This window comes from Protopterus annectens, chromosome 2.part2 (assembly GCF_019279795.1).
Source record: "Protopterus annectens isolate FY-2018-M chromosome 2.part2, PAN1.0, whole genome shotgun sequence".
Lineage (NCBI taxonomy): Eukaryota > Metazoa > Chordata > Ceratodontiformes > Protopteridae > Protopterus > Protopterus annectens.
In genome coordinates this window covers 950819067-950831608 of record NC_056730.1, presented here as the reverse complement: position 1 = coordinate 950831608, position 12542 = coordinate 950819067, and the positions used below count along the sequence as shown (strand labels likewise).

General features: G+C 43.1%; 1 protein-coding gene across 1 annotated transcript in view; it reads left to right on the top strand.

Moving 5' to 3' along the window:
• WDR36 (WD repeat domain 36) overlaps positions 1-12542 on the top strand; it is a 1582076-nt gene that overhangs the window by 1430126 nt on the left and 139408 nt on the right. The window lies entirely within an intron of this gene.

The window sequence follows — 12542 nt, the reverse complement described above, 5'->3', positions numbered from 1 at the left end:
CCTAGTATGAGAAGAGGTTTCAGCAACACTGATTGAAATACACCAGGGTTCCAAACCTCCTAAGCTAGTACAGGCAGATGTCACCCCTAAAAATAAGAAAAAACAAAAACTTAAAGCTTATGACGTCCTGTTCAGCTTACAGGGAAAAATGGATAGATTATTTAGCAGGAAGGACAACTCCTTCATCCCAATTTGACATCCCTCAGCCTCGCTGTCTGGATAATAGGATTTTAATCCCAAAAAGACTTGTTTTCTCCAAACAGGTGGTTCAGGTTCTACAAGAAACCAGGAAATCCAGTACCAGGAGACTCGTAGACAACCAAGTGTGAAAGATTCTCCACTTGTTGCACTAAACACTAACTGCAGCCCCTTTTGTAAGGTATTCCCACTGTACTTCATTGCCTCTGTGAGCTATTACATTTTAGTTTGGCCTATTCTTCCATTAAAGCCCATTTATCTGCTATCAGTGCATGTGTACCTTTAGAGCCCCTTCTCATGTCTGGGACTCGGACTTCTCCTGAGAGGAGTTGTGCTCCTCAAACCTCCAAAGAAACCTATTACTCCACCATGGGACCGTAGCTTTATGTTGGAATAACTTACTTTACCACCATTTGAGCCAGCAGCTTCGGCCATCCTCAAATTTCACACATGGAAAACCATGCTTCTTCTGGCCCTCATCTAAGCTCATAGAGTTTCAGAACTTCATGCTCTCATGATCCTTCCCTTTTTCTCATCTTCCATAAAGATAGAGTGAGCCTTGGGACCAGTTTTTCTTTCATGCCTGAAGTAGTTAATGAGTTGGCTGTCAACCAGGCCATCAGCTTGCCAACTTTCCTTTTCAAACCCCAGAATAGGGGAGAACAAATATTGCACTTGGTTGACATTCACAGACAATTGATGCTTTAGTTGGTAAAACTAAGGATATCAGAAAAAACAGATCAGCTGTTTGTCCTGTTCATGGACTCCAAGTTGGGCTAACCAGTTTCTAAGCAAACTTTTGCATCCTGGATTTCAGGGGCTATCTCCTTCTGCTATTCACGCCACAGAAAGACTTGATGTCTTGCACAAAAGCACATCCCATTTGAGCAGGGGTTTCATCTGATGCCTTCCGCAAGGGTGTGGATACCATATCCATTTTAGAAGCTGCCACCTGGTCTTTCGTCCACACTTTAATTAAACACTGTAAATTAGATCCCTTCTGTAGGTCCATAGCTGCTTTTGCCAGACCAGTTCTGTTTAGTCTCCTGGATTCTACTGCCTCTGTTTATCATTCCACCTATCTCCTCTTTGCAGTACTGGAAATCACCTGTCTGTTATGAATACTGCAACAGTGATTTCAGACGGGTCTATATTACAACTGCGAAAGTCCTAGTCAGCGAATACGGAATTACCGACACATATTACCCGAACTGCGAATACACCAAACGCCATAAACCGCAAAATTCAAAATCTCGAACCGTCATAGTCGTCCAACTCTACTGCTCACTACATACTACCTACCCAAACAAAATACATAAACCACATACATACACTAAGCAGAACCCTACTTCTAACCCTACACTAAACCTTACATACATTACTATCAATGCTCTTACCTTAACCCGCACCCTAACCCTAAGGTCAGTAACTATCGCACACTTACCTTATGGAGCTATACCCAAACAAAATAAATAAACCCACATGCATACACTTAACAAAACCCTACTTCTAACCCTACACTAAACCTTACATACATTACTATCTATGCACTTACCTTAACCCGTACCCTAACCCTTAGGTCCGTAACTATCGCACACTTACCTTACGGAGCTGTACAGCAGAAGGGCCAACCATGACGATTCGACATTTCGGATTTCGCGCTTCAGGACGATCAGTGTTTTTGCGGTTCAATGGATACGTGTCGACGTTTCAGTATTCGGGTAAGTGGACCTTCACGATTTCAATAGGGAACCATTTTAGACACAACATAGTCCAGCTTTGTAAGAACTTATCACAACATAAATGTCCTACTGATCACTGTTGTAGTATTCCTTCCCTCCTTCCTTAATCCCTTTCTCTACTCTTCTCCTCAAAAAATTATTAAAACTCACACATGTACACTTTCTCCAAGTTTTCTTCATTACTCCTAAGGGGAGTTTACTTACCTTTTCAAACTATGCCTCTCCTAGCTGACCAGTCTCCTACCTCAGCTGTCTTCAGACCCCTGGCTTGGTGGTAGTCTGAGGATCTCGTGTACATCTTTCTATGTACCCCTACACCAACAAGCTAAGTTTATCAAATGGACATATGCCCTTGGAAGGTAAATCTTTGGTACTCAAGCCAGACATCAGCGGAGCGAAAACCCGTTTGTTATGAATATTTTAACAGTGATCAGCAGGACATCTGCTGTTGCGGTAAGTTTTCACACAGCTGTATTGTCTTCCTCACACAGTTTTTGCAGACGAGGGTTGTGCAGCAGTGTATCAAAATGAAGTAGAGTATGTGGTGGACTCGGCAATTTAGAGTTTGGGGACTTGGAGGATCAATTGATAGTAGGGAGAGGTTGAGATTAATTGAAGATGTGCTGATTAAAGGAGCTAGAGCAATCATGTCAGTAAGCTGTATAGGATGTTGAGAAATGAAGAGCCCCATTAGTAAGAAGAGAAATGGTTGTGAGAAGGAGCTTAATGAGGCTAACTCAGCAGTAGTGGGGGAAAGAGGAAGAAAATGTAGTTTTACATCACAGTAACGATCAGTATTTGATTTGTAAATAAACAGCTGGTATATTGGGATCCTTAAAAATGTAAGAGAAACTGGGAAAATTCTGGAGGAGATTTACCATCAAATTTACAATGAGATAGTTATTGTATATACTACTGGGGATCCCATTATGAAGGCAGAGAACTAGTGAATGTGACAAGTATTTAAATTTGTGTTGATGTGGTTGTTACAAGTTGCCTGGAAATGGGAAAAAATGTTTCTACAAAATGGGAACGGATTATGGAAATGGTTGAGGGAGAGTTGGAGCTCACAGTGCCAGGTGGAAAGCTTAAGACAAGCTTGAGTTACCGGTGGAAGGAATAACTCTCCTTGTTCTACTATACTTATTTCTTATGTTAGGACAGAATAGGTCATAAGTCATGCTGAGAGAGAGAAAAGTTGAGGTGGGGTTGATGTAAACAGTAATGATGATTTGCAGGTGAGTAAATGTGTTGAGAAGTGTATTATTTTATTTTCCTGGTCTAGTAAAATGAGATGAAATTTGGTAATTATTGCAGGCACTGTATTGTGTGCTGTTATTAAAAGCATTAAAAATGATTTATTAGAAATTGCCTTCTTCCCACTTCTAGAGGGTGCTTTTCAGAAAATTCACTGCTTTTCTGTTCAGTCAACTTTTTAGTTTGGAGGTACAGACATCCCTCCATTTTCTTTCACTATTGTCTTTGGTAAAACCTCAGTTTTATTTCCCTTGCAGTGGTTGTTGGTTGCATATCAGAACTTGCTGTGTTAAGGACATCAGTCTAGAGGAAATATTTTCTATTAGCTTAATGTTTCTCTGTGCAGAAATACCTGAATTAACATTGTACATTTCATCATCTGACTTTACATAGAGTCATAAGTCAGTGGGGCTGTTCAAACAAATGGTTACAGTTTTATGTATGAGGGGCAAAACTTATTTGTCCCTTTACAGGTGACCTCACACCTTGTTTTCCTTTGCCAGACTTGTATACTGAATTCCAACGTTACAAATCCTCAGGGTACGCTATAAAACTTGTCATTCTTTGCTCATTTGATTAAACAGAATCCTCACATCTTGGTTCACTGCAGTGTAAGATGACCAACCAAATGTTTATCTAGCTTGGTCCTCCATAGGTATAGTTGCTGTTGCAAGATGGGCATCCAAGACTAGTACAGCCTATGTTCATCGTAGGAACCACTGCTGTAGTTGCACACGGATGTCTGCAGCGCTTGTCAAGCTACCAGAGCTTTACAGATGTCTCCAGAGCCACCTGGAGTCTTCTGTTAGCCCGGGACATCAATCCAATATACTGCTGAAAAGGAAAGCAACATGCACCATTTTCAGATCTTTTTGCCATAAAAGCAACCAGTCTTTTATTCATTTGCCTGTCAGTCCTTTTGGGGCAACTTTCAGAGAGTAAGTGCCCAGCTTGGCAACATCATTTGTTTTTAGATTTGTTAAGTTTGTCTGTTTTGCAGTGTTTGAATTTAGATTCCAAATTAATTGCTGTTCTTGATGTCCATGACACCATTGAAAAAAATAGTAATAAGCATGCCTGCAGCAGACTAATCCCACCTAAAGATTACTGTTTTTGTGGATTTCTTTTTATTCTGGGGTAGATCCTTGAGGTCTCCAGGTTCAAAAAAAAAAAAAAAAGAGTACTGCATTTAACTAAAAAAACTAACAAAAAAATGTTCATCAGGCCTAAAATCTTCAGACTTTCCTCTAACATACAATGATAGTGGTGATGTTCTTCGTCTTCCCTTGCTGCAGTCCTGACAATTGGGTATAGTCCGCGTCCCAGTCGGCCCGAATACCAGAGTATAAGGCTGACGTCGGTCATGGCAGTGTACTAATGCGCATGACCTACGCCATTTCCTCAGTCTTTTTTGCCGCATGGTCCGATGCAGAAGCAATTTTGCGAGTGCAGGTTGGCGTTCTGAGATTTTCCGAAACCGGAGTTTCAGACCGAATTCAGAGTTGGCTAAGTAACCCGTTAGAACATTTTGGTTTTCTTGCCTCAGTATTTAACCGGATGTCAGAAAAAGTGAATAACTGTATTTCTTGTGGGAAGCAGATCATAGGGATTATCATACATTGTGTATACCTTGTTTAGGGCCTGAGCACGGCGTTGTTGGTTGCCTCTTGTGCTAGATTTAACAAGCGCACTATTAAGAGGGCTTGATTGTGCTAGGTTAGTGTTTGGAAGCGTTGCAATTACTATGCCGTCGGATGCTCCGGGCTTCATCTAAAGCGCAAGGACAAAACAGTGAAGTCTAGGGGTGAGGAACGGCGGTCCGGACGTCGGTCCTTTAGAAGGCTCAGGGAGCCAGAGGTTTTGCCAGGAGTCTCTATGGAGTCTCAGGCAGATACTTTACTGTTACAGGATGTGCCCTCTCAGGAGGTAGGCCAGGCTGAGGGGCTTCTCAGGTAACTGTTCTTCCTCTCTTCCCAAGGTAGTTAGGGCCTCTCCTTCTGTTGCCAAAGCTTCTTTTTAGAGGCCCAGTTCAGCTTCTGTAGGGGCTTCTCCTAGCATTTGGGCTCTGTGCCTAAGAAACATATGCTTAAAATGGCAGAAGATTTGATTACTCTGATTAGAGGTTCTATGCCCCACCTGATAAGAGGCCTAGGGTGGAACAGGAGTTTGATAGTTTTGAACAGTGTTCACAGGCTTCAGAGTCTTCTGTGGAAGACTTGCAAGAGTTTCCTACTTATTCTGATTCTGATGTGGATGATTCCACTCCTTCAGCTTCTCCTCCTGAGGATTTTTCATTTTCAGAGACTCTTCACTCCATGAGGGAGCACTTTAAATGGGAAGGCCAAGATTACTCTGACTCCAGAAAAAGGCTTAGGGAATTCTTGTTTTGCCCCAGCATAGCCCCTTAGCTATTCCTCCTGTATTGAATGTGGTGGAGGATGTTTTGCAGAGGCTTCTCTGAACCCTGATTCCTTGCCTCCTGCTCCTGTTAAGCCTGATAGGTATTATAGGGTGCCCGAAGCTCATAAGTATTTGTTTAAGAGTCCCAGGGCGGACCCAGAAACTGTTTCTCAGGGGCCTAAAGGTGTTAAAGCTTCTGTGGTTAAAAATCCTGTACCCTCTGATAAAGAGGCAAGGCTTTGGATAGGTGGGGTAAGAAAGTATATACTTCTTCCACTCTAGCCATGAGGCGTTGAATTGTCAATTTCATATGCTGAAATATCAGAATTATCTCCTTTCACAATTGAAATCTAAGGTGGATGCTTTGGCGGAAGGTATTGAGTGTAAAGAATTGCTGGATTTGGTTCATGTGTCTGAACAAGTGGGTAAGCATTCTTTGCAGTGTGGTTTTGATGCTGTTCAGGCCTCCTCGAGGGTGGCTGCTACTAGTTCTGTTCTTAGACATGCATGGTTGAAGGATCAGAATTTAGCTGAGCATGTTAAGACCAGGATTTTGATGCTCCTTTACAGTCTGATGTGTTGTTTGGACCGCCTGTGGAAGCAGTTTTAAAGAAAATGGAGGACAAAGCTAAGTCTATGCAGACTGTTAAAGATTTTTGCAGGTGCAGCCTCCAGTTTAGTAGAAATTGGCCTGCTAAGGGGTGGACATATCCTGCTTATGGTTCCCAGTCTAGGGGTAGGTCTAGGCGTGGTAGGGGCAGGGCTCAAGGTTCGTTTAGGCCTAGATCAGACAGTTCACCTGCTCAGACTTCTGGTGAGGCAGGGGTCAGTAAGCAGAACCAATGGCCTGCCTTTTCAGCTGCCAGTGGACTCTCGTCTGGCAGCTCCTTTGGGAGGAAGATTGTCTCTTTTCAAAGAAAATTGGGATTTAATCACTCAAGACAGATGGGTGCTGGATATCATTCATCACGGGTACAGATTTTATTTCCACACAATGCCCCTTTCAAAGGCATGCCAGATGTTCCTCCTCCACAAAGAAAAGAGGCTCTCAAGCAAGTTTCTCAGTTACTCCAGATAGGGGCTATTCAGCCAGTCCCTGTGTCAGAAAGGGGCTTGATTTTATTCTCGCCTGTTCCTAGTACCAAAGAAGGGGAACACGTGGAGACCAATTTTGGATTTATCTATCCTCAACACTTATCTGGACATTCCCAAGTTCAAGATGTTGACGTTACAGCAACTGTTACCTCTGCTGGGCAGGGATCACTGGATGGTAACTTTGGATCTCAAGGAAGCTTACCTTCATGTGCCCATAAGGCTAAGTTGCAGAAAGTATTTGCGGTTTGAACTGGAGATTTTCATTATCAGTTCTCTGCATTGCCCTTTGGCTTATCTACTTTCACAAAGGTTCTGGCTTCAGTGATAGCTTACTTCAGGCTTCAAGGCATTCAAATTTATCCTTACTTGGACGACTGCCTGATTCTGGCTCAAGAAAAGGAACACCTTCTACAGCATCTGGAATATGTCATAGCAGTGCTAAGATGCCTAGGGTATTCTGTGAGCGAAATAAAGTCCAGTCTAGTACCCTCTCAAGACATGTGCTTTCTGGGTGTGAGACTGAATACAGCAGCCCAAATGGCCTTTTTAACCCGGACAAACAAAAGAGTCTGTCACTTTACTTCCATCAACTATCTCATCAGTCCGTGCTGACTGCAAGGACAGTCCTTCAAGCATTAGGGTTCATGGCATCTTGTATTCTGGTGCTTCCCAATGCCAAACTGCATATGAGGAAGCTGCAATGGTATCTCAAAATGTATGGACACAGCACTGCCAAGATTTGGACACTGTCATTCAAATAATACCTTGCCTTCAAAAGGAATTCTTGTGGTGGGCTCAGGAATGTCACCTAAACAAGGGACTCTCTGTGACCCGGCCAGGCGGAGTCAGATTTTAACGACAGATGCCTCGGACACTGCTTGGGAGCTCATCTAAATGGAAAGTGGATACAAGACAAGTGGCCTGCCAGACTACAGCATCTACATATCAACATGAAGGAGATGTTGGCAGTCCAGTTTGCATTGATGGCGTTCAAGGAGTTACTTCTTCCAGGGCAGGTGTTGATTCTGACAGACAACACAACTGTCATGTGGTACATCAACAAGCAGGGAACACATTCTTATCCTCTATGCAGGCAAGCAATGATTTTATGGGAGACTGCGTTAAGCCTGCAACTGACTCTTCAAGGTTTCTGCCAGGAGCACAGAACTCCTAGCAGATGTATTAAGCAGACAAATCATGGATCCCCACAGTGGAAACTGGATCTTCATGTATTTCAGAAATTGACAGTGTCATGGGGAACTCCAGACATAGATCTGTTCGCTTCTCCACTAAACCACCAGCTGCCACAGTATTGCACAAAGGGGTTTCATCACACAGCTTGGAAAGTGGATGCTCTGTCTTTCAGTTGGAAAAACCTTCATGTCTATGCCTTTCCACCTCTACCTCTTCTTCCAAAGGTATTACTAAAGGTCAGACAGGACAGGCCAAGGATGATTTTGATAGCTCCAGATTGGCCTCGGCAACACTGGTACCCACTTCTAAGGAGTCTTGTAAAGAAGCCTCCATGGCCTTTACCTCTGATTCCTCATCTGTTATCTCAGAAGGACGGTCATCTGCTCAATGTCAAGCTTCAATCTCTTCATCTCACAGCTTGGCATATTCTGTGTTGGTCTCAGCTTCCTCAACAAGTTTTAAATGTGATTATGGAAGCTAGAAGGCCTAGTACTAGGAGAGTGTAAAAATGGAAGAGATTTTATTTTGGAGTACAGCAAAGAATTTGGAATTTAGCCTAATTTGAGTGTGGCTCTTCAATATCTTACTGAATTATTGGACAAAGGTTTGTCTTTCTCTTCCATAAAGATTCATGCTGCAGCAATTTCAGCTCACTATGATTGTGACCCACCTTTGTTTTACATCCTTTGTTCAAGCAGTTTCTTAGAGGGGCAAGAATATAAGACCCCCCTGCTTGGGATCTCAATTTTGTGTTGGAAAAACTTACTCTACAACCTTTTGAGCCTGCAGCTACTGCTGAATTGAAATATTTGTCATGGAAGACTGCTTTTCTGTTGGCTATTACTTCTGCAAGAAGGGTGTCTGAGCAGGCCCTTATGGCAGTAGAGCCCTTTTGATTTTCCATAAGGACAGGGTATCATTACGTACTAATCCTTCCTTTATGCCTAAGGTGGTTTCTAGTGTGGCTTTAAACCAAACTATTCATTTGCCTACGTTTTTGCAGATCCTCAAAATAAAGGGAAAAGATTTTACACACTTTAGATGTACACAGGCAATTCGTTATTATTTGAGCAGGACTAAAGATTTTAGGCAGTCTCAGCAGTTACTTGTTTCTTTTGCTTTAAGTTCACAGGGCAAGCCTGTGTCAAAACAAACTATTTCTAGGTGGATTGGCTTTTGCATTGCATTTGTTATTCCCATCATGGCAAAGAGGTTCCAGCTGGGATTAGGCCTCATTCCACTAGGGCTACTGCCACTTCAACAGCATTTCTAAGGGGTGGCAACTAAGGATATTCTGGAGGCAGCTACTTGGAGTTCAGTGCATACTTTCTCTAGGCATTATCACCTGCCTATATACTCTAAGACTAGAGCTGGTTTTGCCACAGCTGTTTTACAAGGCATGTTGTCAGCTCCTGCTACTTTATAATTTGCCAGCCTCCCTTACCTCTGCTTTGGGATTCTACCCAATTGTCAGGACTGCAGCAAGGGAAGGCGAAGAACATAGTACAGTTTTGTACCTACCATAAATGTAGATGTTGATTCCCTTGCTCCTCCTTCCCTCTGTGTTTCAGGGTGGTTGTAGGTGAGTTTACATGCTTATATTTTTGTATATATTACTGTATTTATTGTTTTGGTGCAGGTTGTTTTGGGACTTATCTTTTTGGGTCTTCTGACATCTGGGGCAAGAAAAGACTGAGAAATGGCGTCGGTCATGCGCGATTACAGCATTAGTACCCCTGGCTATACTGGTCAGTCTAAGGCGCCATGACTCTGGTATTCGGGCCGACTGGGGGCCGGACTATACCCAATTGTCAGGACTGCAGCAAGGGAATCCTCGAACATCTACATTTATGGTAGGTACAAAACTGTACTTTACCATGAGGGCAGTTATTACTGCTGGTGAATAGCCCTCTATGAGTGCCTATAAAAAAAGTGTTTGTATGTATCTATATATATATATATATATATGTATATATATATATATATATATATATATATATATATATGTGTGTGTGTGTGTGTATAAATATATATATATATATATATATATATATATATATATATATATATATATATATATATATATATATATGTGTGTGTGTGTAAACAGGCAGGTAGAGAGAGAGAAGCTATAGTAATCTCACAAGTTTCCACAGCCCTAGGATGTTGGATCTGGTAATGTTTCATAGGATTGTAGGAAGTTACTAGGCTATTGATTCTGAGGCCCTTACAACCCTACCCAAGGATTATCCCATGTTCCGACAAGTTCAGCAGGGACACAGGTAGAATCCCAATGGTGTATTTTCTGTTCCCCATACAGTTATCCAGGTTGTGCTTAAAAGGTGGTAATGAGGTACTCTGCTTGACGTGGAGAAGGAGTCTTTTCCACAGGAGGGGGAGTCTGAGACACAAATCTGTCCCGCCAGCAAGTCCTGTTGATGTCACAGAGCAGGTTGAAGTCACATGTGCGGGTTACTCAAGTGGAGCTTGACTTGCGGATATGCAGCAAGTCCCATCAAGGTGGGGTCTGAAATTGCTTTGTATGCCAGACAGAGGTCACCTCTAAGAAGTCTGAATGAGACTGAATAGAGGGACAGGGCTTTTAGCCTGTCTGTGTAGGGTAGATGTTTGAGGCCCTGGATTCTCCTGGTGAGGAACTTCTGTGGTCTCTCCAGCTGCTGCATGTGCTTTGTGAGGTACATGTCAAAAGGTGTGTTGTACTCAATAATGGGTCTTATAAGGGAAGAATACAGGGATCTTATGACCTCCTTGTCCCTGGATGAGATATTCTTCTTAATAAGCTGGGCCATGTAGAAAGCTTTACGTACAACAGAGGCAATATGGGGTCAAAGGTCAGTTTGCTGTTAACGCGAGTGCTCAAGTCCCTCATGACTGATTGCATGCTTAGGACCTTGTTATTAATGTGATAATTTGTGGGGATGTCACTCTCCCCAAAGGGGGAAGATGATGCATCTTTTTGGCATTCAGTTTGAGGCCATGTTTCTGGCAACAGTCATTTGTTTGGATGAGACCCTCTTTGAGGAAGTCCACATCACTAGGGGGAATTGATGACAACACCCAACTTGCAGTCATCTGCACACTTGGTCAGCCTTAGCCCACTGGTTTTGGCCTGCACCTCAGAATAGTATGTCTCAAACTACAGAGGCCCCAAGACTGATCCCTGAGGTACACCTCTCATTATGAGTGTACTGCTTGAGGTGGCTTCCCCAATTTTGACCAGGTGGATTGTGTCAGTTTGCTACCCATCTAGTAACATACAGATTGATTCCTAGTTAAAAGAGTTTATCTATTATACCCAAGTGTGGAATAGCATAGAAGGCTTTGGCCAGGTCAAGGCCAAACCATCTTCCCCTCAGCCAGATCAAGGCCAAACCATCTTCCCCTCAGCCAGGTCAGGCCAAACCGTCTTCCCCTCATCCATGGCTTTGGTGACTATCTCAAAGAAATTGATTGGATTTAACAGGCAAGACTTCCCCTTGACGAAACCAGACTGTGTGGGATTGAGTGTTTGGAAGTTGCCAATGTCCTTGTTAATGAGGCCCATGATAATCCATTCCGTGGCCTTGCAGATCAAGCTAGTTAGGCTGATGGGTGTATAATTTCCTGGATCGGTGGATACACCAGCTTTATGCAAAGGGATGACAGTGGCTGTCCTTCACTCAGTTGGGATGAAGCCAGTACTCAGGCTTTGGTTGAATAGGGTGCCTAATGGTGCCGCACTTTCCCGCCTGATTTCATGTAGGATGCAGCCTGAGATGTTATCGGGTTCCATGGAGGCTGTATTTTTTGCCTTTGAGAGGACATTGATGACTTGCTCCCTAGAGATAAAGGGGAGAGGGGCAGGTGCTGGGGATGTCCTGATTTACTGATTGGGGGTAGGGTCAAGTTTTTGCTGAACCTGTCTGCCAGCAGGTTGGCTATATCTATGGAGTTTGTGTATGTTGAGTCCTTGACCACCGGTTCTGAGCAGAGTGTTTCCTTTGAGATTGTAGGCATGTGTGAAGAAGGCCTTATGATTGTCTTTAGTAGATGTGACCAGTTTGGACTCAGTTTGCTTTGGAGGTTTTCACTAGTGCTCTTATTTGCTTGTTCATGCTAAGGAGAGATTGCTTCCAATTAGGCACCTGTTCCTTCTTGGTCTTGGACAGCAATTGTTTCCTTTTATTATAGAGTTTTTTATTGCAGATGTCCACCAGACAGGTTTCCTCTTCCTTGAGGAGGAGGATTTTGTCCTGTTGGGTACTCCTGATTCCATGCAGCTATATAAATGTTCATATAGTACTGTGGTGTAGGTTTGGACGTTTGTGGGAGTTTCTGTAGAGGGGGAGGGGGCTGTGAAGCTGTTTATACCTTCTCTCAGGAGGTTGTAAATCAGCTGTAGAGACGTTTTTATGTTGACCGTGGCGGGGGGGGGGGGGGTCGGGTGGAGATGGTGACTTTGAAAGTGACTGCTTTGTGGTCTTAACAGGGAGGATGATGCTGTAGGGATGCTGCAGTGGTTACTCATGTTGGTTAATACCAAGTCCAAATATTAATACCTTTGTGGGGGTGATTATCAGCTGGTCCAAGGCATTTGCATTGACAAAATCAAGGAATCTCTGGACATTTGTGTTTTGGCATGAGTAGTTCTTCCAC